The sequence below is a fragment of the Marmota marmota genome, unplaced genomic scaffold (genome assembly GCF_001458135.2).
Source record: "Marmota marmota marmota unplaced genomic scaffold, marMar, whole genome shotgun sequence".
Taxonomy (NCBI): Eukaryota; Metazoa; Chordata; class Mammalia; order Rodentia; family Sciuridae; genus Marmota; species Marmota marmota.
The window spans coordinates 62,628,912-62,650,158 of NW_026000174.1; the positions used below are offsets into that span (position 1 = coordinate 62,628,912).

Here is a 21,247-nt window from a genome sequence, read left to right on the forward strand (position 1 = left end):
AAATAAATAAACAAAATAAAGATGTTGTGTCCATGTATTACTAAAAAAATATTTAAAAGAAAATTGCTTTTTCTCCAAAGTAGGACCCTAGAATTGTTCTGAAGGGTCTTTAGGGAGTTTCTCTCCATAGCACTTGGGGCAAGAATGATTGATGTAGTCTGTCCCCTGTAACATTCCATGGTCAACTTCAAAACTGCCTTAGAGCCCGAGGTCATCCAAGCTGCCTCTGCACCCGTGTGCTTCCTGCTGCTTGTTCAGAGCAGCTGAGTGAATCTCAAAGCAACTTGGAGCTGAGTGAATATGATTCAGCAACCTCTCACAGGTGGCATAAGATGAGACAGGCTTTGCAACAATCTCTGTCCTTCATTCTTTTTCTCATCCATGGCAGCCTTGGGATGAATACAGTGAGTGTCACTATAGCAAGGTTTGGCGCATCTGTGCTGATTTTTGATGAAAGAATCATGTTCACACCAATAAAAGGGATCTCCAGCAATTCACTTTTGGGGGGGGTAAGTTTTTCCAACAAAGAATTGGATAAACTAGTTTATAGTCAGGATTCTTTGTGAATTCTTACCTCATTGTTGACTGGGTTCATTGATTATGGATCCTGGACTATTTCCTGAAGATAACTGGATGTGGTCTCTGCACATTGCCAGAAGCATCAGCGGTGAAATTAGCTTTTTAGTGACCATTCTTCTCCAACCACTCTGATATTGATTTCATGGTTGGACAGAGGGAAATTTTACCAAAACTCGGGTTTTCCAAGGAGCCTGTTCTCCAGGTTTTGAATGAACTGAGGAGAAATAGGAAAATGGGAGCTCCAAGTGCTTCACATGCTTCAGGATTCTGAGCAACACACGCAATTGACAGTTGATGTTCTTCCACGTTCCATGCTCTTCCGTGTGGGACGGTCATAAGACATAAATAACAGATCATAAGACACCGTTATTTTCAAAACCCAAATGAGACTTCATGGCAATAGCAATGACCAGCATCAAAACAGCAACAAAAGTCAATGAGGGAACTTCTGCTCTAAGCTGGCGTCCTGAACCCAGGAACAAGAGAGGAATCCTGAGGGTCTGCTTTCAATTTGATCCTTTAGGGCGTCGGACCGGGAGAAACCCCACGAATCTGTCCTGAGGAAAGGGCTCATGCTGAATGAGTTAAAGGAGAACCAGGTGTGAGGTGTTGCCATCTACTGAGCCCAATATGTCCCTTTCTATTACTTACTTTTTATCCTCCATGACTTGGGGACTTTCACCTTGCCTTTTACAGGGATTGGTGACTGGAGTTCTTGTCCTCTCTCTGCTCGAAGCCTGTATTGCTTTCTCTCTGTCCATATTTGGGTGCAGGGCAGCTTGCTCTGTCAACAAGGTCAGAGCTCTGGGTTTCATGGGTTTGTTGTCTTTGCTCCCCTGGAGTGTGCTTGAGAGTTTGTGTGTGTGTGAGAGAGAATGTGTGTGTGTGTGTCCTCCACTCCAATCATGGGAAAGAGTAGGAAGCAAAAGAGGAAAATGTTGTTCTTACATGGAAGAGCAGCCATTTCCACCCTGAGAGGCAGGGGGGAATGGACTGAAGTGGCCAGTCATGCCCAGCCAGAGAAATTTCCCCAGACCTTAAGAGTGTCCTTTTCCTTTGTTCCTGGGGATCATCGCTGGTTATTATAAAACAGTTTAATGTACAGAGGCCTAGAGGAAGATTCCAACTTAGACCCTCAGAATCAGGGGCAGGGGGAAGGTGCTCAGTGACACCTCTCTGTTCCCAAGATGTGTGGGCCTCCTTCTTCCCTCCTAAACTCCTGACGGCAGGATATTAACGAGCTGGCTTTCCCATAGGTCGTGGTCTACTTGCCAAACGATGACAGTGCACTCTCAGAGGTCCCTGCAGAGCATGTCTATGATGATGTGGCATGTCAATAGCTCCAAGTTGCTTTGAGATTCCTGTTGACTTGTTCTGCCTTCATTGATTGGATATTCAGCCCCTCTGACCAAGCCTGAGAGGAACTCTATCTGACCCTCCTGGGGTGTACGCACTAGGAATCTTGCCAGAGAGAACAGTATTAATTTCACTTTATCATTGCAGATTATTATTTTTATTTTCCATCTTTCTATCTCCAAACTTCTCAAGGAACCAAAACCCAGACTGTCATTTTAAAATCTCCAAACCTGTGAAGCAGAAATAAATTGCTATTTGTTTCAGACTATTTTCCTATCGGCCCATGTTGTACCTGGAGCATGGATTTGTATTATTTTCCCTTTGGCCAAGACTGTTGAAGTAAAAGTGATTTCCTACACAGGCTACCCTGTCAGTGTTTCCTGAGGTGGTCATGCACTGAGGGTCTATGTGAAGTGAGGCCTGAGAGCCGGTAGAATGCTAAGGAAGAACAGGCCAGGTCAAAGGAAGGAGAGCAATGGAGGCTGTGGTCTTTTGGTTGGAGGGTAAGCTCCAACTCGGGAGGAAAGAAAACTGGATGGTTTCTAAAAATGAGAACTAGGCCTAAACTGTATTTAACCAACATCAGCGACTTCTTCATTCTTTTTCTTTTTCTTTTTTCCACCTAATCCAGTTCTATTTTCCATTCCCATCCAAATGAACAGATCATTATCTTTGTTAGAATGAAGTAAGTACTTACGTAGAACTTATGTACGTCATTTCAAACTTCATTTGGAGAAGGCACATCAAAGAAAGTCTCTCCTAAGAAAAGGCCATGCTGTTTTGTAAAGAAGAGTTGAGTGGATAGACTTCTCCTAACAGATTAGCTTGGATTCGAATTGTTGTCAAACTCCTTATCAGTGGACTGACCACTGACTGGTACTGTGACTGCAGTAGATCTTATCTTTGCTGAACTCGTGTTTTCCATTTCTAAAGCAGGGGTCACTATTCATGGGTGTGGTATGGTGAGAAGGTACTTTTCTCTGCACATCTAGGATGCTTCCTTCCATGGAGAGAAAGCTCCACCAGAGAAACCCTGCAGACCTCTTTCTCATCTATCACTCATTATTTCTCTATAAAGAAAGAAGTCCTCTGAGACACGTGGGAGCAGGAATAAGACCTAATGCAGAGAGTCAAGGTTCCTCCTGGAAGAATGGGCTTGCTACAAAACTTGAAATATGCTGCACATGAAAGTGTGCTCTTCCAGAGTGACGGGGGAGGGGGGGTGCCGAGAAGCCCTGACTGATTGAAATGGTGGTGCTACTCTGAGGTCCACTGCTGTTGGGCAATCTAGAAATCACCAGGGATAAACCGATACAGGGCAGGAACCTTCCACAAAGCTGAGGCAGCTGGGGAGACCTCCTCTTTCCTTCAGTTCTTATAATCATGCCAGAATGATTTCAGACATGTAGCTCAGAGTAACAGGCATGAGTTTATTAGAAGGGATAGGAAAAGGGAAAGAGGGATTATTTCTCCCAAGGGAGAAAGTGGGTCCTCTCAGAGAGAAGGATGGCGTATCTCTTTTGCCCTCCAGTTTTATTGGGGTTCCCAGGGAATTTTCCAGACAGTCTCACTCAGGCTCACCTTTTGACTGACAGCATAAGAACTGCACAGAGCTCCCGGAAGAAATGGAGGAAAAACTATTTAAGGAAATGGAGGCAAAACTATTTCCCTAAGGAGACGGAGTGTCCCTGTTTCTGCCTTTATTTCCTGTCTTCTTAATGTGGGTTTATTACCCTTTGAACAGCCCTCAGCCAGCTTTCTTCCTGAGGGTCTAGAGTTTTGCTTGCCAGGGTGATGATAGCTTCCATGCTAAGGAGGTCCCAGGCCACCAGGTAGGGTGTGACATGATCTTGCAGCCATGTTTTTTCTTATATGATTATGATTATGGTTGGGAGAGGTTATAACACTCTGGGCCCCCACCTTGAGATGCTTGCCTGTCAGATGAGGATGGCTTGGTTTTTAGTTGCTGTTCTTTACCCTTTTGCTGCTCACCCACTCATGGCTGAGAAGCTACCCAACATAAACCACATCTGCCAGTATTGGGATTACTGATCTCCTTCTGTTTTACTTCATTACTTTTCAATAGGTTAGGAAGATGGTAAAGAAAGAGAAGTATTTACCAGATACCCCTCAGAGCTTGGTAACTGGTAACTGCTTTTAGTTGGGCTGCTATAAAGATAATAAAATGACTACTGTTGTGGGACACAGTGGCCTGTCATCATGGAGAATCAGGAGGCTGAGGCAGGAGGATTCACATTGAAGGCCAACTTGGGGATCAAGGGAAAATGTAATTTTACAGACTGGGTCCAAAGGCAGTTGCTGGCAGAATTCCTTCTTTTTTTGAGGGGGGGGGGAAGCTAGTGTTTTTAAGGTCTCCAACTGATTCTGTGAGTTTCACCACATCATGAAAGATAATCTGCATTATTCAAAGTCTACTTACTTAAGTGTTAGTCTCATCTAAGAAAAACACCTACACAGAAACATCTAAAATAACATTTGACCAAATATCTGGATATTGTGGTCCAGCCAAGTTTATAGGTACAATAACATCACGGTAAACCTGTAGGAAGAGGTACTTCACAAACAAAGACATAGGATTGGATGCTCGAGAGAAAAAACACAAAAGTTATCAAATGGAAGCAATTGTTGTGACACAGATTTTTAAATGGCCGTTTACAGAGGCACAGGGAGGTCCCTATAAGGGCCCACAGGCTATGTAACATGGTGGCAATAGAGTTTACATTAACAAATCTTAAAACCCATGGAGTGAAAACATTAGGCATTATTGTACTGATCTGACTCTTCTCTAAACTAGGGCTGCCATTTCCATTCTGATTCTCTGCTCAAAAATTAGGCGAAAGCTTTTGAGAAGAGCTGGAACAATTTCCCACAGCCCGAACTAACAACTGGAGTCCAAAGACGGCATTTCAGAAGCCAAGACTTGCTCAAGGGAAGGATGCTACTATAGACTGAATTGTTCTCTCCCCAGATTCATATGTCAAGGCCCTAATCTTTGTGTGACTCTTAGAATAGTGCCTAACAGTGTAGGGTCCTGACATGATAAGATTAGTGCCCTTAGTGTCTTTTTAGGAGAAGACACAGGAAGCTCGCTCTTGCTCTCCATTGTGTTCAAGCCATAGACATTTACAGGTCTATGTCACCAACGACCTCACCCCCATCACACCACTGTCCACTTCCTGTGTACCCTGTGCAAGGCGTGGAACGTCTCTGGGTTTTGTTTTCCTAACTGGTAAAACGACGGAGTAACAGGACAAATTCAAATAGAAATCATAAGGATTAACCAAACTAATCCATTTTAAGGGCTTAGAAAATACTTGGCACTTAGTAAGCACTCAATAATATCAGTCCATATTTCATGAGGAACCCCCATTCAGCCTCCAGAATACTAGATTTTCAGAAATAACCCTTCATTTACTTTTAATTCTTATGTAGTTACATTCAAGTTAAAAATATTTCCTCACCTATATGGAAAATTAATGAGTTTATATTAACTGGAAACTCTGATCAAAGGTGTGTTTTAGTAAGCAATTATTCTGCCTTTTAAACTCTATCCGAGAACATATTTCTAGATAACCAAGGCTGACAACAGACTGTGGTTTAATGGACATTCAGAGATAGAAAATATCTAAAAAGATGGGTCTGCCTGGTTTACTTGGTTGTGAAATCATCCCTAAGAAGGAAATGGCATGACTCGCGTGTCGCGAGATGTAAGTCCTCTTGTATATCCCTCTGATGTTCCCAATCAGATTAGGCTCCAAAAGAGGAAGCTTCCAGTGCACCTCCTCTTCACTAAGGAATATATAATATATAAACAATAATGAATAAGGAATACAGAATATATAAACAATAATGTCTCTTATCTATGCAATGCAGGGCTGAGGAGACAATCAAATCAGTTCTGTCCCCCAAGAAAGTCAATAACATTCTCAGCAAAGACGCACACCAGTGATCAAGCCTTGCAGCACAGAGTCTCGGGGTTTGCAGAGGGTCTGCTCTACCTCAAGCAGGAGTGGGAGTTCAGGTAGATGAGGCTGTGACAAAATCTCCACCTCAGAACTGGGGATGTGGGGTGCAGGGACCAGAAGACTCAGCCTGCACCACTGAGAGCTGCAAACCTCAGGGAGTCCAGTCTGAGCCTGGTGGTATGAGGAGTGCAGCCTGAGCCTACTATTCCCTTTAGAGGATGCCCAACCAGACTGCAATGCTGCCCCGTGTACCAGGAGAGAGTAGGTTCTCAGTTTGGGGAGTGGCAAGAGGTAACTCCTAAATTCTGTGAAGAAAAAGGTGATTCTCACAAGTAAAGCCGAGCAGGATCATCAGAAGAGCTGGGCCTCCTTCAGTGGGGCCCTATAGGCATTCTCCAGCTTCTGCTTTTGAAGAAACAGTCTTTGAAAAACAAACAAACAAAAAACCAGAAAACCTCTTTATTTAGGTATGATTGACATATAACAAACTGCAGTTATTTGAAGGCGATAATTGGAAAAGTTGGCTTCTGTATGCAACCATAAACATCATCATGATCAAGATAAAGAACACTGTCATCACTGACCCAAAGTACCCGTCCTCCCCGCTTTCCATCTCCTTTCCCAGGAAATCATTGACTGCCTTCCATGGTTATGTAGTAGTTTGCCATTTTCAAATTTTATGTCAATGAAATCATGTGGCATATTCTTTTTTTGTCTGTCTTCCCTCACTCAGCACTATTCTATACTGAGATTTTTTCTTAACTCTTTAAAGCAAAATATGCCCACTCAGATCCTCATCTTAAAACCTGATCCTGAGGAACCAACACCTTAGCGTCTATGATGCAAAATTACCAAGGATAAAGCAACATTTTGTATGTGTGTGTGTGACCCAGCTAGGTGGCATTGGCATGGTAAACATATTATCACTCTAATAATAATAATGATGCTTCCTTAGATTTTTATTGCATGTCTTATGCTACAATTTGTTAATATACATTTTGTATCCCATGCTCCTTTTTCAAGTTCATCTTGACAAAAGCAGAAAAGAGCTGGAACATTCAAAAGTTGAAGGAACTTGGATTGAACTTGGTGTCAGATGGTATGTCAATGCTCATCCAAACTATTTCTATAAAGACTTATAACTTGAGTAAACTGTCAACCAGAAAGGGAACACATGTTCTAAGAAAGGGTAAACACCTTTGTGAGAGCTAAGAATTAGAATCTATCAGCTGGGCACGGTGGTGCAAGCCTGAAATCCCAGTGACTCTGGAGGCTGAGGCACAAGGATCATGGAGTTCAAAGCCAGCTTCAGTAATTGAGTGAGGCCCAAAGCAACCCAGTGAGATGCTGTCTCTAAATAAAAATAAAATATAAAAAACGGGCTGGGGATGTAACTCAGTGGGTAAGTGCCCCTGGGTCCAATCCCTGGTACCCCTTCCCCCCACCAAAAAATTATCTACAAGGGGTAACAGATAATCAAAGTGAAAAGAAGTCCATTCGTGCATGGAGTACAAATATTCATGTAGTGGCACCCCACTTCTCCACAGAAAATCTTAACTGAGCTTCTACAGAGACCCCCCACCATAATTTGTTCTTAGACTCTCAGTAAAACTTCTGCAAAAGAATTTTCAGGTGGGAGATATGCCTGCAGAGGCAAAGTATGATAAGAGCCTAACCCAAGGCCTTCACAGAGGTGTTTGTGAGTTAGGTCCCCTCTTGAAGGCCAGCTGGTTAGAGGGGAAAAAACAAAAACAAAAAACAAAAAACCAAACCAAAAGCTCTCTTTTCCAGGCACTGATTTTTTTTTTTTTTTTTTTTGGTGATGCTGAGGATTGAACCCAGGGCCTTGTGCAAGTGAGGCAAGCACTCTACCAACTGAGCTCTATCCTCAGCCCCACCAGGCACTGATTTTTCAGAGAGAAGAGAGAGGAGCGAGAATGTCCTTGGGTTTATTTTTGGAAAACCTGGCCTGAGCTGGGAGCAAAGAGAAGGGAAAAAAAAAAAAACCCAAACCCTACTGTTCTGTGAACTTCTGCAGATTGTGGACCTCGGAGCCCTCCCCCTGTACCCTGGGTATAAAGTTCTCAAACTTCCCCTTAGCACGCACAGGCTGCTCTTTGCCTGAAGGGGGGCAACTCACCTGGCGCCCTGGAGCTGCTGCCCCCGCCCCGAGCACAAGGGAAGACACTGAGGAGCAGGAGCCAGAGCTGGGACTTTGGAGCACCACCCAGCTGAACAGGTAGGACCCGGGTCCACCTGTGGCAGCCCACCTGACTTCCCCTCAGAGGCCTAAGCAGGTGGAAGAGAGGCTTGATCAACCTCTGTGGGTCCTGAGTACCCTCCAGAAGGAGTTGGAGCCCAAATGACCCAGGGAGTCCCCCGAGTAGTCTCTGCTCAGAGTCAGTGACCAGAAGGAAAACCGTGACTCCCTTTTGGGTTTGGAATTTGTGAAATTTTGGGGAATTGGACAGTACAGAAATTTTGCTCTGAACACATCTGTGTGAAAGTGTGTGAATGAGATGGACAAAGGGAAGGGTTCTGACCCAACCCAAGGGCCCAAGCCAGTGCAGAATCCTGATCCAAGGTTCTGAGTGGTGCCGCATACAGTCTGTGGCGGAATGCCACCGTCTAGGTGGGACTCCAGGTCAGGGGTTGATACAGACCCACAAGGCTAAGAGGATCCTAAGTCCCCGCAAGGGGAATGGGCAGAGATGAATGAAGCGAGTCTTGTCCTAAGTGTGTGACAGTGACATAGGGTGGAAGCTGGGAGGCACACACACAAAGTAGACAGAGTTCCTTGAACCTCTTGGAATGTATGTTGAAAAAATCTAAAAGGGTTTTAAGGGAAACTCTGGGGTGAAACTCACTCCACAAAGGTTAAGTGCTCTCTGTGAATTAGAATGACCCACCTTAAGTATGGGCTGGCCACCAGAAGGATCTTTAGACAAAAGAGTCATTGCTGAGGTCCTTTTAATAGGAGTTGGACCTCTGGACACCCTGGCCAGTTCCCTTGAATTGATTGCTGGAAAGAGATAGTACAAAGCATCCCCTTGGTAGAGAGCCTGTCTAGGTGGACAGTCCAAGCTGATGTTAGCTGGAGCATAGCAGCTTCTAAGACTCAATGGAAGGTAGCTAGACCAAGAGAACCTGACAGAAAAAGAAAAAGGCAGGAAAAAAGCCATGTTTTGCCCAGTGAGCCAAAGAGAACTTACCACCCTACGTGGTACTCTATCCAACCTTGCCAAGACCTCTGGAACAACAGGCAGGAGCAGAGGGTGTCCCTTCAACACCAGGTACTCCTTCCTCCATGGTGTCCTCAGAGCCAGAGTATTCCCCAGAACAAAAGACTTCTCCTCTACCCCCCAAGACCAGGATGGAAACCCATCTTAAGACCAGAGCCAGGGGCTGGGGATGTGGCTCAAGCGGTAGCGTGCTCGCCTGGCATGCGTGCGGCCCGGGTTCGATCCTCAGCACCACGTACAAACAAAGATGTTGTGTCCGTCGAAAACTAAAATAAATAAATAAACATTAAAAAAAAAAAAAAAAAAAAGACCAGAGCCACCACCCAGATGAGAGCTCTCCAGATTCCTCTGTGAGAGGCTAGAGGACTTGCCTACATTTACCAAGAGGGAAATGTTTGAAGGGGACGATGGCTTTTTATGTATCAGCCTTTCACCTCCACTGATCTTTTAAGTTGGAAAATCATACTCCCTCCTACATGGAGAAGGCCCAGGCCATGATGATTTGAGGCAATCCATTATCCAGACTCACCAGCCTACCTGAGTGAACTGCTGCCAGCTCCTCCTAACTCTACTCAACTGAAGAACACAGATGGGTGACCCAAGCAGCTTTAAAATGGCTAGAGAAACATGTTGCAGATGCACAAGGCAATATCCAAGCCAATGCCCAGGCCCAATTCCCCAACAAAGACCGGGGTGGTACTCCAGCATAGGGGATGGATCTCCTTGCAACTGCCCTCACCACAAACCCAGAGGTCAGCCAAAATGGTCCACCAGGACAAAGCCAAAACGAATATCAAACTCAAGGTGAAATGCAAAGCCAACAGAGGGTCTAGCTGGAAGGAATACCTTACCCGGGGACTCAGCTGAGACCAAACCAATGCATCTACTGCCATCTAGAGGGATGCTTGAAAAATGAATGTCCCCAACTAAAGGAAAACAATCAGGCTGCTGCTACTCCTTACCAGGATAAGAGAGGCAAAGTCATTCAAGGGTGATACCAGCCTTACAAATGGATCCCACAGGAAACTCAATGCCTCGAACACCCATCTGGTACCCCTGAGAAAGATTCTGTGGGCGTGGCAGCCATGAAAAATTATGATGAGGACTAGGACTGGCCAGCTCCATCCCTTTGGTCCCCAGGAGCCTATGGTCCAAATGTTTGTAGGGGGCCAACCTATGGATTTTATGGTGGACACTGGAGCTCACCACTAGGTGGTGACCCAAACTGTGGGCCCACTTTCAAAGAAACAGACCACAATTGTAGGAGCCACAGGTAGCTAAGCTCGCCATCCTTTCCTGTTGTTCCGGAGTTGCAATTTAGCAGGATGTGGAGTGACCCATGAGTTCCTGAATGTTCCAGATTGCCCAGTGCCATTGATGGGTCAAAACCTGCTGGGAAAACTGGGCCCAAATCATTTTTAGTGAAAGGGCCAGGCAGTCTTATCATTGGGAAAACTGGAAGCAAAAATTTTAGCCCTCACAATTCCCTGGGAAGAGGAATGGCATCTCTTCAGCCTCAGAGATGACAGCACAACAGGGGCCAAAGCTCCCTTTCCAAGTGCCAGGAGTTTGGGCAAAGGACAATCCACCGGGACCAGCCCCAAACATTCCCCTGGTGATGGTGGAACTAAAACCAGAAGCCATACTGGTATGCCTGAGACAATAGCATATTCCTCAAAAAGCACAACTTGGAATTCAAAACCATTTGGACACACTTTTGCAACATGGGATTCTCAGGCCTTGCCAATCACCATGGAATACACCTCTTTTGCCTGTCCGGAAACCAGGAACAATGATAACCTGCCAGTCCAAGATCTACATGCAATAAATCAAGCCACAGTCACCTTACGTCCTGTGGTCCCCAGTTAATACACTTTTCCTAAGTCAAGTCTGTTCCCAGCTGAAGCAGCCTATTTCACATGCTTGGACCTTAAAGATGCCTTTCTTTGCATTCAATTGGCACCACGGAGTCAGCCAATCTTTGCCTTCCAATGGGAAGATTCTAATGAGAACAAAGTCCAGTTGGCCTGGACAAGGCTACCACAGGGTTTCAAAAACTCACCAACCTCTTTGGGACAGCGCTGGCCTCTGACTTACAAGCTTTTCCTGCAAAATAATGTGGGTGCACATTGCTCCAATATGGCAGGAACAACCAGAGGGCACGGCATAAAAGGGACACAGCTGCTTCTGACTCTCCTATGTAAGGCTGGTTACAAATTTTCAAAGAAGAAAGCCCAGATCCCTCAAGAAAAAGTCAACTACCTTGGTTTCTCAGGGACAACAGTGATTGGGCCCTGACAGGAAACAAGGCATATGGTCAATTCCAGTCCCTTCAGCCTGCCATCAGATTAGAGAGTTTCTGGGAGCTGCTGGGTTCTGCTGCCTATGGATCCCCAACTTCTCAGTTATGGAAAAACCCCTCTATGAATTCACAAAGGGAGAAGAACATGATCCCCTAGCATGGGGACCAACACGGTAAGAGCCTTTGAAGATATTAAACAAGCACTCCCAGTGCATCAGGACCAGGACTCCCGAACCTCACAAAGCCTTACTCTCTGTACGTCCATGACTGGTCTGGAGTAGCTATGGGAGTCCTGGACTCAAATGCTGGTGACATGGCACCATCCAGTGGCCTGCTTGTCCAAACAGTTGGACTCTGTAGCCCAAGGCTGTCCACCTTATTTACAGGTCCTTGTGGCCTTGTCCCTTCTGGTGCTGGAAGCTGACAAACTGGCTATGGGACCAGAATTGGTTGTCAGAGTTTCTCATTCAGTGTTGACATTACTAGGACACAAAGGGCAATACTGATTGACTAATGAGAGGGTGGTCGGATTCCAGGGCAGGTTATGGGAAAGTCCACGTATCCAGGTTGAAGTTGTGGGGACTTTAAACCCAGCAACTTTGCTGCCCATTGGACTTGGAAGCCTGATCACAACTGGATTGAAGTCATGGATAAAGTGTTCTCCAGTAAATTGGACCTGACAGGCCAGCCTCTCAGGAACCCTGATGCAGCGTACTTCACAGATGGAAGTGGTTTTATAAAAGATGGGGTATGTTTTGCTGGATATGAAGTGGTCACTCTGGACTCCACTATTGAGGCAAAGCCTCTACCTCAGGGAAATGACAGAACTTATGGCTCTGACCTGAGCACTTCAGTTGGCAACAGAAATCTATGTAAGTACACAGACTCAAAATATGCTCTCACCACCCTTCATGTTCATGGGGGCCTTATATATATAAAAAGGAGGGGGGGTAGTTACTTCAGGAAAAAAAGGCATAAAATTTGGGCAGAAAATTCTTAACCTTCTAGATGCAGTGTGGGATCCCAGGAAAGTGGCAGTTATGTGTTGAGAACCACAGCCATAGGGGCCCCAGCAAACTTCCAGCTGCCAGCTGATTGGCTCCTTTGCGGTGATGCTCATTGGGCGGTTTCCCGGCCCTTTCAGACCACGGAGCTGCTCATTGGGGGACTTTTTTTGGCTCCGCCCACGCGACCCAGCCAATCAGCCTCAAGGGGGGGGGGTTGAGAGGCTCGCTGGAAGCCGGTGGTGGCAGTTGGGCTCTGAGGGAATTCCTGAAGAGATCCTGGGGTGCTGCATGTGTTCTAAATATAAAGTTCGTTTCTGCTTGATAAGTGGCTCTTGAATTGTGCCCAGCCAGACTGCGGCAGTTATGCACTGCTGAGGCCACCAAAGAGGAAGTACCATGGTTGCTCAGGGCAACCAGAGAGCTGATAGAGAGGCCAGGTTAGCTACTTGCAAGAAGCAGGAAAGAGATCCAGTCCCAGGCTTAAATGCTGCCCTTCTGCCTGACCCTCTAAGAGAGTGGGAGCCAAAATATTCCCGACATGGAAGTGATTGGTTTAAGACTGAGAAAGAAAGAATCTCCCAAGTGGATGGTGGAGATTTTCTGATGGCTGCATAGCCAACCCTGAGGGACTAGCCCCTGATTTTACCAGACAGTTCCACAGGGAACACATATTGGCTGAACAGCACTTGAGACAGTTCTGAGTCAGCATTTCTATGTCCCCCAGCTCACAAGCACCTCCAGGGTGATCTGTAAACAATGTGGGGTCTGTGCCTATGATAATCCTCACCAAGGGCCAAGACTTCCGTCAGGAACCCAAGCAATAGGAAGGACACCCTTTGAAGACTTGGAAGTCGACTTCACTGAACTATCACACCCACAGGACTATAAATATCTTTTGGTTTTTGTGTGCTCTTACTCCGTTTGGGTGGAGGCCTTTCCAACCCACACTGAAAAGGCTAGGGAGAGAGCCAGGAGGCTCCTCTGAGAAATTATTCCCAGATTTGTTATCCCAATAACTATTGGCTCAGATAATGGGCCAGCATTTGTGGCAGAGGTGATATAATCATTGGCCAAGAGTTTAAATATTAGATGAAAATCACATATGGCCTATAGGCCACAGAGTTCTGGTAAAGTTGAGAGAATGAATAGAACTTTGAAGGCTCAACTGGGTAAACTATGCCAGGATACTCACCTACTTTAGGGTGAACTCCTCCCTATTGCACTATTGAGGATAAGATCACGGCCATTAAGACGACAAAGTTCTCTCCCTGTGAGCTATGTATGGGAGACCTCCTCCACTTATCAGAGGATAACCCAGAGAGACTTGAGAGAAATAGGAGAATTAACACTGAGGCAAGAGCTTCAGGCCTTAGGGAAAACTTTACAGGTTCTCTACCAATGGGCTAGAGAAAGGTTGCCAGTAATTTTGACCACAGATGCACACTCCTTCAAGCCCTGAGGTTCAGTCTGGGTCAAAGAATAGGATATTCAGCGCCTGAAACCTCTTTGGAAGGGTCCTTTCACTGTCATTTTGTCTACCCCAACTGTGGTTGCAGAGATTGGTCCCTGGATCCATTACACCAGACTCAAGCCTGCAGCTGTGGACTGGGAGTGCACTCCAGACCCTGCTACAACCTTGCAGCTGACCATCCGGAGGAAGGAAACACTGGAGAAGTTTGAGGATCAGAAGGACAACAGCCCTGCTCCAGCCACTCGGGGGGCTGGCTGATCAACGCACGGCAGAAGATAGACTTACCACCAGGACAAATGGACTCTTTCAGCCTCTAAGATACTTCTTATACTGTAATGCATTGCTACTCCTTGCTTCTAGGTGTATACATAGTTCTCTGCTTGTTTTTTGCTATTGGTTTGATGATAGTAACTCCCACTGACTGGACTTTTGGTAACAAAACTTCATTTATACTTTTTTACCTTGCTTATATGGGATTTCTAGGGTTTATTTGGTGTTATTAGTTTGGCTTTGTTAACTTATACCCTTTAACCTATGCAATCCAAAATGTTGGTCTATCACTCAGTTGGGTTTCCTTTGATACTCTTAGGGGACTCTGCCCTACTCCTGCCCCAACAGTGGAGATCATGTGAACCGTGTGTCAAGCCGATCAAGGTGATAGATAACACATATTTATAAAAAATAAAATAAAATAAAATAAAAAACAACCTCCCCCAAAACAAAAATAAAACAAAACAAAAATGAATCCATGAAAACAGTGAGAAACATTCCTATTTTGCCCTAGAGACATGGAAACACAAATATCAACATGGTGGCTTTGAGACCACCACTTATAAAGACTCTATGGTGGAATACACGTATAGCTCTCTGGGAGACTATATATATGCTTGAGCTCATGAATACATGTTTGTGCATATGGCTAATGAGGATTTCATGAAACTCGTTATGATGTGTTAAATTAATATCAAGATCACACTAGTGTCCTTAGAGCAATTTTTATCTTTTAATCAACTTTTATAATTTTTCCACATAAGTGCTTTTCTTTTTATATGACATGAGTTTCTTGAGGAAGTGACTGTTGTTTTCTCATTGTTATAATTAAGATCTGGAATATCCCCCAAAGACAGATGTGGCGAAGACTTGGTCCCCAATTAAAAAATGTTCAGAGGTGAGGCTTTTGGGAAGTGACTGAATCATGAAGACTCTAATCCCATCAGTAGACAATCCATCGATGGATTCACAATTTGAATGGACTCTCAGTAGGTGGTGGAAATTATAGGAGGTGGGACCTAATAGAAGGGAATGGATCCTTGGTACAGTGCTCTTGGCCTTTGTGTTCTCTCTCTCTCTCTCTCCTTCCTGGCCACCATGAGGTGAGCAGCTCAGATCCATCATGCCTTCTATGCCCTGCTACTCTGTACTCTGACTCAGTACAGACCCACAGCAATGGAACCAGCCAACCATGGACTGAAACTTCTGAAACCATGAACCAAAATAATTCTTTCCTCTTTAACTTGATTTTCTCAGGTATTTTGTCATAGTGACAAAAGGTTAACTTAGAACAAAGTAAACAATATGTGTTCAATGTATTTTAGATTAATTAGTAAAAATGAATGCATGGGAGAATGAAAGGAATGGTGTCTTTTTCACTATGAATGAGAGTACATATGGAGAAATTTATTTAGAAAGTGGAGTGGCTGGGGAATATATCACATAATTGTTGTTTTGTTAACCACCATTTCCTATCTTATCACTAAGAATTTGTTTTGGTCAATTTCTAAATAAGTAGAGATTGAAGTTCATAATGAGTGTACATGATTCTGGAAAATACTTCAAATGCCTCCCTCCTCTTCCACTAAACAGAGCTACTTACCTAGCTGATATCACTGCTGTTCACATCATAAGTGAGTCCAGAGAGTTAGAATGAAATGGTGAGCTGTACAAAAGTCACCATGGTTTGGAGGATCACAATGCTCTATCCAAGAGAAGAAAAGTGCAAGGTTGAGGTTTCTTCACCCAGTTTTAGCCTGCAGTACTCTCAACCTGATGCCCCAGGGAAAGTTTCAGGATCTAACACAAACCTTCTTCCAGTGATCACCCATAAATAGATTCTTGCAGAAATAAATATGGTCATGGGAATTCTAAATGACAAACCTTCCACTAAGAGATTCTTGAAAATTTAGAGTTAGTTAATTTTAAATATTTCTCCTCATGTATTAGTAAAACACTAGGAACACACTGAGATTTGAAACAAATACAGAAACACAAAAATGTCACAAGACTAAATTTGACCCATGGAAAGGATGTATTTTCCAACATTTCATATATGGTAACTTAAATAAGCATAGATAGGAATGGAATCACCATTTAACCCAGGCTTCCCACTCCTCAGTATATATTCAAAGAATTTAAAATCACTTTACTATAGTGACACAGCCACATCACTGTTTATAGTAGAATAATTCATAATAGCTGAGCAAGGTGCCCACCTAGGTGCCCTTCAACAGATGAATAGATAAAGAAAATGTGGCATATATATACCGTGAAATATTACTCAGTCCTAAAGAAGAATGGAATGGACGAAACTGGAGACTATTATGCTAAGTGGAATAAGTCAATTCCCAAAAAACAAGAGTGGAAAGTTTTCTCTGATATGTGGAAGCCAATCCACAATTATAGGGGGTGGAAAGAATAGAAGTTCAGTGGAGTAGACAAAGGGAAATGAAGAGAAAGGGGAAAGGAGAACAGGAAATGGAAAGACAGTGGAATGAATCTGACAGAATTTTCCTGTGTACATATGAGTACACCACAGTGAATCTCACCATCATGAACATCCACAAGACTGGGGTCCTAATTAGAATAAGTATACTCCAGGCTTGTGTAATCATATCAAAATGGATTCTACTGTCCTTTATAACTAAAAAGAACCAATAAAATAAAAAAAGAAAGGACCCAGACCAGCTCCTCAATTCTGTATAATTTTAATTTCCAGAAACTCACAGTCTAATTCTTGATTGTGTTACAAACCCAGTTCCTCCTTTTCTAAACACATTGATCAATGATTGGATTCTATTATTATTATTCTATTATTTCTGTATAACAATACATGTTCATTACAGGAAATTCAAATAATAATTGTCTATTTTTTTAGAAATCAGACACACACAATATGCACATGATTCTGAAATTATGTGCAAGAAACCTTTGTGTTGTTTTGAGTTTTAGCAATGTCTGATTTCCTTTTTTAAAAATCTTTTTTTAACTTTTAGATATTTCATCTCTAGGCTTCACTCATGGAACACGAATGTAGTTGAAAATTAACACCACATAAGTGTGAAACCATCATCCAACAACGAAATACTTACAGCTGTGGAAGTTTTAGCCAATAAGCCCTCAAAGTGCTTGGAGCAATCAAATGATAATATGTCAATTAAATTCATTGAGAGAAGAATTATCCCAATGAATGCAAGTACTGTGCTGATAATATGAACTCCAGTATTGATTCCAATCCGAAAGAGACTAACACATTAATTGAAAGCACCTAGAACTCTTTATTATCAAACATGAACACTTTCCAGTGTGGAGAGGTGTCCCACAGGGTCTTAGAGATACTGGCTATATTGGCTACTGCAGAGGATTCATAAGCTATTCAGTTCTTTTCTTGTTTTTTCCGACAGTTTGCTGGTACTTCATGGATCACTGGAGAAAAGGAAATAACTGATCCTACACAAATGAAATGCCATGGGCAGGGGCAACAAGGCAAAGGTTCTAATTTGTTTCAAATTGTTGGTAAAAGTGATCTTTAATATGTCCACTCTGCACCCTGGATTAAAAGAACACACACACACACACACACACATACACTTCAGCCTTCTAAAATGACCCTTTGACTATTGAAATAAGGGTGGATAAGTAAAGGCTTTTTTGGCTAAACATCTTATGGGAGATATTTTTAAAACATTTGGTAAAATTCTGACAGATGAACACTGCTAGTGTTATATAAGAAAATCTTTCTAGGTCTCTTTCTAATTTTCACTTTATATCTGTACCGGTATTTGTTATAGAAGATAAAATTTATTTACCGGAATAAATTATACAGAATATAATGTATTTACCATTATCAAGATGACTTGTGTTTAAATGAAATTTTTGTTATTATAAATAAATGTTCATTTAACATTTGTTTATATATTTCTACTTGTGGTCTTACTGGATAAATTTATCAGGATCATATTACTCTGTGCATTGGACATTGCAAATTGCACACCAAAGTTTTTATCTATTTATGCCATCACTAGAAATGTTTGGGCTTACTGGGTTATGACATCCTTGCTAAAACTTCAAAGGATTAAGTGGGGTAATTATAAAACATATTAAAGTAAATAAAAATATTTTTGCAAACTTTTTCTCTGTGATGTACTAGTAAATTAAGACTTTTCCTCTCTGTTTCTTTAATATTTAGAACAACACTTGGCATGTGCTAGTAGATCAATCTTTCCTTACCAAATGAGTTAAATTATTTAAAAATAAAAATCACATGAGCCTATTGCTAACATTCTAAAACAAAATAATCAACATGTTTATAGGTAAGTTAAGGATTTTATGCAAAAGATGGAATTTATAGTGACATACATTGCTACAGAAATTTCCTCAATTGCTGCTGAATACACACACACACACACACACACACACACGACAAACCACTGTGTCGATTTCAGAGACTAAGAACACATGGTATTTTAAATTTGTGCAGTCTTGGTGGGATTGTAAATTAGTACAACCACTGTGGAAATCAGTATGGAGGTTCCTCAGAAGACTATATGCGTGGAACCACCATATCACCAGCTCTACCTCTCCTAGGTATTTAGCCTAAAGAATTAAAGTCATCATGCGGAGTTGCACGGAAGATGGAAGGAGACTCTCATTGTTATACAGAATACGTGTATGATGTTGTGAGGAGAAAAAGAAAGTGTGTCACATTAGATTGGATAGAGAGAAGTGATGGGAGGGGAGGGGAGTGGAAGGGGGGATAGGAAGGGCAGCAGAATAGAATCGAAATTATGATTGCTGTATGTATATAGGTGACTCTATGACCAGTGTGATTCTGCCATCTGTACAATTAGAAAAATGAGAAATTATACCCCAATTGATTCAAATGTACGAACTGCCAAGATCATTGTAATGTCATGTGTAGCTAATAAAAGAAAGAAAGATAGAAAGAGAAAGAAAGAAAGAAAGAAAGAAAGAAAGAAAGAAAGAAAGAAAGAAAGAAAGAAAGGCAAAAAAAAATAAAGTCATCATGCTACAGAGATCCACTCAGACCCATGCTAATAGCAGCACAATTCACAGTAGCCAAACTATGGAATCAGCCTAGGTGTCCATCAACAGATGAGTGGACAAAGAAATAGAGTTTTACTCAGGCATAAAGAAGAATAAAATAATGTCATTGAAGGAAAATGGATAGAACTTGAGACCATTATGTGAAGTGAAATACGCCAAAGTCAGAAGGTCACAGGTCATATGTTTTCTCTCATATGTGGAAGCTAGAGAGGAAAAAGGGAAATAAGGTGGAGGCAGATCTCACGAAGATTGAAGGGTGAACAGTAGAACAGAGGAAAGGGACCTGGGGGAGGGAGGAGGGAAGGGAAAGGGGAAATACTGGGAATGACATTGATCAAATGATATTGTTACATTGTGTGCATGTACAAATATATAACAACAAATTATGTACAAAATATTATGCAAACAAAAATAGGGGATAAAATAAACATGGGATTTTGAGCTTCTGCTGAAGAAAATTATCTTATTTTCCAAAATGATTGAATTCTAAAATAAAAATACTATCATGCATACAAAGACATATGTGGTTAGACAAAATTATGTGCATGAGAAGATAAATAAAACTCAAAATAATCATTGTCTTTGAGCTTAAAAAAGGTGAAAAATGAAATGGAGGCTCTGGGCTGGCCTTCAAAAAATTCTACTTATGAAGATTTATTCACTTTATAATGTAACATTGAAACAAATCGGGCAAAAAGATAAATATGTTGACCCTGGCTAGTAAGTAAAGAAGTATTTGTTCCCATACTGTCTGCACACACATCATTACTAAACAGGTAACAGTAAATAGAAAGCAGAGAAGTCTCTGCCGCACCCCAGGTCCTCATCCCTGCAGCCTGGATCTGCTCCCAGCCAGGGCTCTTGCACATCCCAGACCAGATTCGGGCAGAGTTGCCACAAAGTTCTACCAGAATAAATAATCCCCCAAAGAGCTGTGCTTACCTTGCTGTTTACCCAAAGCTGCTCAGGCTGACCTTATTTGCAACCTTCTTTACATAATTTTCACTGAGTCACTGTCCCCAGGAAAAGGATCATCACTCTAGATTTCATGATATTATCAGGAGATAACAGTTGTTAATGCATAGAAATACAGATATTTGTAACAGTGTTCTGAGCTACTCTGATGATATTTCTCATAGTATTTGTTTTCTCTTTATTCCTTTGTTTAGACAGAAATTCAAGTGTCCCTATCAACCAAAGAAAACTCCAAACCCTGCTCCTTTTTCTGTGTCAAAACTGATCTTTTTTTTTTTTTCAGAAATATACTTTTACAAGATGAGAATAATATTTCTATCCCCTTCTCAGCAACCAAATATTAGGGAGAAACATGTATATAAGCAATTTTTAATGATTAATGATAGATATCTCAATATTAGAGAATAGATTTTTTGAATTCAACTTTTATAGATGAGTTTCTAATCTCCTCTCATTTTTTTTTCATTTTGGTTTATATTTTTTGAGGTTTTGCTGTTCGGTGCATGTTCATTTACCATCGTTAACTCTCTGCTCAAGGGACCCTTTTATCGCTATAAAACTTCCCTATTTATCTTTCATAATATTTCTTAAAAATTCATTTTATTTGATATAGTCAGAGCCATCTCAGTTCTCTTATGATTATGGTTTTATGATATTTTATTTTAAAAGATGTAAGAGTTTCTGGATGACATGTGGGGACATTGCCAAGGACAGAGTTTGCAAGTGGACTTTCCTGGGGTCCTCCCTCCAGGGAGGCAGATCATGGCTGTGCTTGCCTTTTCTGTTTTTCTGGGAGGAAGAGATGGTCCCCATTACCACCGGGAGGTGTCAGTACAGACACTGCTGCAGAAGCCATGGAAAAGTCCCTGCGTCTGAAATCTTTCTCTACAGCAAAAAGGAAAAACAAGTTTACTACACAGCTCCAGGACTCCCTGTTTACAACACTCTGTAGATTTTCTTGAAGAAACAAGAAATTTCATGAGACTAAG

At 42.4% G+C, this 21,247-nt stretch overlaps 1 long non-coding RNA gene across 2 annotated transcripts; it reads left to right on the forward strand.

Annotated features, from left to right (window-relative positions):
- Positions 1-7,785: 7,785 nt before the first annotated feature.
- On the forward strand, positions 7,786-15,574 carry LOC125612124. Of its 2 annotated transcripts, none has more exons than XR_007342445.1 (2): positions 7,786-8,160; positions 14,029-15,574. It is a non-coding gene; the product is annotated as an uncharacterized LOC125612124 (long non-coding RNA). The 2 variants fall into 2 exon arrangements; XR_007342446.1 differs by lacking the exon at positions 7,786-8,160 and adding an exon at positions 9,486-12,337.
- The last annotated feature ends 5,673 nt before the right edge of the window (positions 15,575-21,247 follow it).